This window comes from Dromiciops gliroides, chromosome 5 (genome assembly GCF_019393635.1).
Source record: "Dromiciops gliroides isolate mDroGli1 chromosome 5, mDroGli1.pri, whole genome shotgun sequence".
Taxonomy (NCBI): Eukaryota; Metazoa; Chordata; class Mammalia; order Microbiotheria; family Microbiotheriidae; genus Dromiciops; species Dromiciops gliroides.
The window spans coordinates 179,035,950-179,042,264 of NC_057865.1; the positions used below are offsets into that span (position 1 = coordinate 179,035,950).

The window sequence follows — 6,315 nt, forward strand, 5'->3', positions numbered from 1 at the left end:
TATGTGGCTGTAATAGAATAAATATGTCCATCCTTATAGTTGAATTGAGCCTTTTAGATGTGATGTTATAGAATGAGATGAACCAAATGATTGAGTTTTAGACCTGACTGATGCTCCCTAGCTATCTAACTTTATGCAAGTAACTGTATTTCTTTGATTCTCAGTTTTTTCATTTGTAAAATGAGTGGAATGACTTATCATGAGCTTAAGATACTTTATATAAAGGGCAGCTGGGTGGTGCAGTGGATAAAGCGACGGCCCTGAATTCAGGACCTGAGTTCAAATCCAGCATCAGACACTTGACACTTACTAGCTGTGTGACCCTGGGCAAGTCACTTAACCCTCATTGCCCTGCCCCCCCCCAAAAAAAAAGATACTTTATATAGTCGATCAATAATGTTTATTTCCTTAACCCTTAGTTCAAAATATTATTATGTATTACTTTATATCCCCAGACACACAACTTTTTAGCTAAAAAATAATGACTATAATTTATTATTATTGGTAATGACTATGACTTCCCATTGGTGGCAAGAATTTACATTTTCCAATGAACAGATGAACTTAAATTCAGACTGCAGATAAGGAATTTGGAGAACTTATCAAAATGTCTGTTTCCAACCACTAAATGTAGCAAGGCATGTTAAAATATAGTTGAAGAAGCAAATGACATGGAAATAATGGTAAAACACAAATATTTTTAACATAAGATAAAAAAAGCATTAAGGATGGATAGTACTAACAAAAATATTATGTAGTTTGTTATAGAATACAGAAGGATGATTTGGAATTCATACCTGCAGAGGTAACAGATTCTGGAGCAACCTGAAATCATGTTAAATACATGCTATTTTCTATCTACAAAGTTGTTGTTTTTTGTGGGGTAATGAGGGTTAAGTGACTTGCCCAGGGTCACACAGCTAGTGTCAAGTGTCTGAGGCTGAATTTGAACGCAGGTCCTCCTGAATCCAGGACCAGTGCTTTATCCACTGCACCACCTAGCTGCCCCAGTTTTTTGTTAATTTTTTTTTCTTCCCTAAAAGATTGGACTTGGTCACATTGTTAGCAAGATGGCAGGGTAGTTATATTCAGCATAACTCCCTGAATCCAAAAATCTCAAAAAAAAGAAAAGAATATACCCCCCCAAATAATCTACATAACAATATAAGACAGAAACATGGTACAAGGTAAAAACCTTGTGAAATAACATTGGAGAGCTGAAATAATTCAAGCTCCCATTTATTCTGCTGCTTTCGATCCACTGCATATTCAAAACACAAACAAGGTGACAGGCTATCTTTGAGGGTCCAGCTATGGTGACTCCATTCCCCACACAAACTCCTACGACACACACTCGCATCCCATAAGAGGAGGAAAATGTTCATCCCACTGATTCATTTAAAGGAAAGAGAGTATCATTCTAAAGTAAAACTTTTTAAACTGTGAGTCATGACTCCATATGGGATCAGGTAACTGAATGTGGGGGTCACAAAAAATTTGGCAACAGTGAAAGGTTTCATAACCTATTTTATATACCTATATACCTAGGGTCAAATAAAAATTTCTCAGTGGAAAAGAGGTAGCAAGTGGGAAAAGTTTAAGAAGCCCTGCTCTAGAGTGTGTGTGTTGCAGAGTAAGGTAGTGCAAAAGTGGATAGATAGGAAGTTACTTACATGCCCAATAATCATACAATTGTAGCTAACATTTATAGAGAACTTTAAAGTTGACACTACTTTTTCTTTTTTACTTAAGAGTTTGTAGTCTCTATTCTTCTTTTCCCTTTTGTGAAAATGGGTATCTTTATTATTCTGCAGTGTTGTCATAGAGGTGTCATGGCAGCCCCCACTCTGACACTGGGCTGGGGTCCACTCCGCCTTGGCCCTGGTTGCTGCCTTAGTGGCCGCGTGCCCTATGGCACGAGCACCCGTGGGAGAGGGCTCCCAGTGCCCACGTCCCTCCGGACAGAAGCCCCCGGCAGTGACCTGTACTGCATGGAGCTGCTCCGGAACCAAGACTATGAAGGACATTTATGTTGCCTGTTACTGCCTGCAGAAGCTCAAAGCGTTGCTTTTGCACTGAGAGCCTTCAATGTGGAACTGACTCAGGTTAAAGATTCAGTCTCTCAGAAAATAATTGGCCAAATGTGAATGCAGTTTTGGAAGAAAGCTGTATTGGGTGTAAGACACCTTCATGCAGACCCTGTTGCAAGTCATACTGGGAAAGTACAAGGCATCATCACGTGCTTGAGAGCAACTCTTCATCATATTAATAGGCAAAAGGTGTTTCTTCCCATGGACATTTGTATGCTGCATAGTGTTTCACAAGAAGATTTTCTACATAAGAACAAAGATAAAAATGAAAGGGATGTAATTTATGACATTGCCAGCCAGGGACATCTTCATTTAAAACATGCCAGATCCTTCCAGAGAAGTGTTCCTGTGAAAGCATTTCCTGATTTTCTTCAGACAGTTACTCTGGAGGACTATTTAGAAAAAAATCAGAGTGGATTTTGATGTATTCCATCCACAATTACAGCAGAAGACTTATTAGGACTTCACCTCTATATTCATTCTTGGAAAAAAAGATATTAAAATCAATTTATAGTAGAGTATTGTCATACCTCTCCTATTTTCAAATATTACTGACAATGAGCAATTATATTTGCCAGTTCCTTCAGTACTCAAGTATGTGAGCCAGGTGACTTGAATCAATCAGGAGAAGCTAGGTACTCTCTTACTATTTCCTTATTTATTTTGGGTATCAACTCCTATAGGTCATTTGTGTTCTAATACTTCCAGTGCAATGGTCATTTTCCTTGACAGAGAAAATAGAAGCAAAATAAGATTTGAGTAGTTCTGCCTTCCCTCTGTTACCAGTTATCATTTCATCTTTCCCAAGAAAAGGGATGGGCCCTTATTTGGTCCTCATTTTCCCCTAATATAGAGTTGTTAATGTTTTTTTTAATGTAATAATTTCCTTCACTAACCTCTGCCCATTTTGAGCTTGAGCATTCCTTGCACTATTTTTGCAGTAACATGAAATGCTTTTATACTCAACTTTAGTTCCCTGACCTTGCTTCCATCTTCTATATATTTCTTTTAAAAATAATGTGATTGAGGGGCAGCTAGGTGACGCAGTGGATAAAGCACCGGCCCTGGATTCAGGAGTACCTGAGTTCAAATCCGGCCTTAGACACTTGACACTTACTAGCTGTGTGACCCTGGGCAAGTCACTTAACCCCCACTGCCTTGCCAAAAAAAAAAAAAAAAACCGTGATTGGTGAGGTCTCTGTAAATCCAAATCAGTCTCTGGAGACATATCCTATTAGAACTTAATTCTCCAGAATATCCCTCTTAGGTTAACTTTTCCTGTAGCATTTCAGTCCATGTAATCCTACCTATCTTCCTTGTGCATATTTGAAATCTGCTTTCCTCAAATCTAGGATACAACAGACTATGCCCAGATATCCTCTCCTTTATCACAAACTCTAGGAGGGAGTGGCCACTCCCCCCAGAATTCCTATCATTTTCACCCTAGCAACCAGTTCCTCTTTGTTAATGAGAATTATGTCCATGATAGCATTTTCACTTGTTGGTTCCTCCACCTTTTAGCAGATACACATGCCAAGAAAATTTTAGATACTGTTTTCGGCCGAAAGAAAACAACAGCAGGATAATTAAAGTTCCTCTCATTACTACTATATCATGCATCTGTCCCTGGCCCATTACTTGGTCCCCAAACTCTTCATCTATTTCCTTTTGCTGTACAGGTGGTCTATAGTATGCTCCAATCACAAAATAGTTTTGTTATTCCCTTTGTTGACTTGTGTCCAAATACTCTACATCACACTCAGGTCATCTGTTTTTCCTATTTCCTCACTTGAATTTACCTTCTTAATATACAATGCTACCCTCCTCCACCCCTTTTACCTGTCCTCTTTCTTTTGCACAAAGCATACTCATCCATTTATATTCTAGTCACAAACCATCTGTTATCACCTAAAACCCTTAAGGGTAGAGATTATTTCATTCTTTCTGTTTGTATCCATAGCACTTAGCACAATGCCAGGCACTCAATAAATGCTTGGTGACTGAGTGATTGGTGAGTTTTATCTCACCGCATTCCTCTTGCTTATTGTCTTAACTTTGGGTGTTAGGAGGCACACTGGAGACAAAAGATTTTATGGTTGGTTCCTTTCCTGTTTGGGTTTCCTTTTCTGTGAACTTTTGGGAGTCTCAATTGCCACTCTTCTTCCTTTACTGTCACTACTCTCTTTAACATTTAGCTTGAGGATATATGTTGGCAGTCTTCTCCCTCCCCAATCTGTAGCTCTGAAAATATTGGGCAAATTAATTATTTTTTTTTGGTGAGGCAATTGGGGTTAAGTGACTCGCCCAGGGTCACACAGCCAGTAATTGTTAAGTGTCTGAGGCTGGATTTGAACTCAGGTCCTCCTGAATCCAGGGCTGGTGCTCTATCCACTGCACCACCTAGCTGATCGGGTTGTATTTCCACCTATGGTCAAGTATTTGTCGCCCATATTTAAGTTACATCAGAGAAATACAAATAAAATGAACAGAAACCACGTTCTTAGGTATGGGAGAGGGGAGGTAGGGAAGGGAAGAAGAAATATTAAGTACCTATTTTATGTCAGAAACTGTACTAACTGCTTTACAAATATTATCTTATTTGATCTTCATGACAACCTTAGAAGATAGATGCTATTATTATCCCCTGTGTTCCTATGGCTTTTAATTATTGCCTGATACTTCATAATCTATATCAATACTTTTCTGGCTCCTTTTGGCAAGATCATTTGTATTCACACAAATCACCAGAAGGGGATGAATGTCATCCATCCTAATAATTCTTGGGTTGGAAGAACTCTCTACTGATTTCATCATATCAACAAATAGCTGCCTCACTTTTCTAGATCAAGGAACCACCAGTTATCACTACACCTCTCTCACATGATGACTTCTGTGGCTCTTTATCATTCCTTTGAAGACAGGAAGGTTCTTTCTCCTTAGAGCATTTAGCTCCCTACTCTTTGAAAAAAAAAAAAAAACTTTAGATCTTAATCTCTAATTGTAAAGTTGTCCTTTTACTTCCTCTTCTATATGACACATTTTCAAACATCAAGTCTCCACTTCAACATAAAATAATTTTTTCTCTCATTAAAGTTTCATTTTTATTTCCTTTAGGGAAATTCCATTGTCCCTAACATCTCCATGACTCTAAGACCAACTCTACACCACCCCTGCTTCATCTCATTAATTAAAAAAACATACGTACATATATATCCCAAAGGGCATAGCACCAAATCCATAAAGGAGAAGTGAATTAGATTAACAAAAAAATAGAATAATAATTCTAGGAAATTTTAATATTCCTCTTAGATAGTGAAGGACAATTATAACAGAAAGATAAAACAAAAAGGAAAATACTTAGATTTGAAAGATATGGCAGCTTCTTAATGGGAAATTAAAGAATATGCATATTTCTTAACATCACTGGTACCTTTATGAAAATAAACTATGTGTTCAGGTACAGAAAAATTACAAATAAATGCAAAAAGGCAGGAATATTAAACAAATCCTGTGGAGGCTATAACCCAATATCTTCTTCCTTCTAAATTTCCCTTTGTTCTCATCTGTGCACTTTAAAAATGTTACTTTGGCCCTCTCTTTTTTTGTAATCACTATTCCTATCCTCCTCATGAGATAGTAATTGTAATAACAACCAAAAAAGAGGACAATAGCAATAATATTGATGCAAAATTTTCAAATAAAATTATACCAAGCAAGACTATCACAATAAATGTTTAAATTGTTCACAAGCTGGATTTATAGCAGAGATACAAAGGTGAAATGACATTAGGAAAAAAAAATTAAAAATATAAAAACAAAAAAGGGGATAAAATCATGGTTGCCTTTGACAAAATAGAGTAATAATTTATATGTTTAAACCATAAATAAGATAGAAATATTTATCATTTTAAACACATTCCTTTTATGTACATCTAAAAACAAAAGGTAGCATTATTTGAAATGGGAAAGCTCTAGAAGTTGTCCCAATAAATGCAAGGGTAAAACAAGGATTGTCCTGCTACCTACTGTATTTGTCGTATAGAAGTGCTAGTGATAGTAGTAAAATAAGAAAAAGAAATTCAAGAAATAAACCTTGGTAAGGGGAAAATGAAACCATCCCTATTAGCAAGACAACGTGATAAGTTTATTTAGAAAGCCCAACAATGTGATGTAATGGAAAGAACATTAATTTTATAGTCAGAAGACCTAAGTTCAGTCTATCCTG

General features: G+C 36.9%; 1 pseudogene; it reads left to right on the top strand.

The window, feature by feature from the left end:
• Positions 1 to 1,832: 1,832 nt before the first annotated feature.
• On the top strand, positions 1,833 to 2,513 carry LOC122728871 (annotated as a pseudogene).
• The last annotated feature ends 3,802 nt before the right edge of the window (positions 2,514 to 6,315 follow it).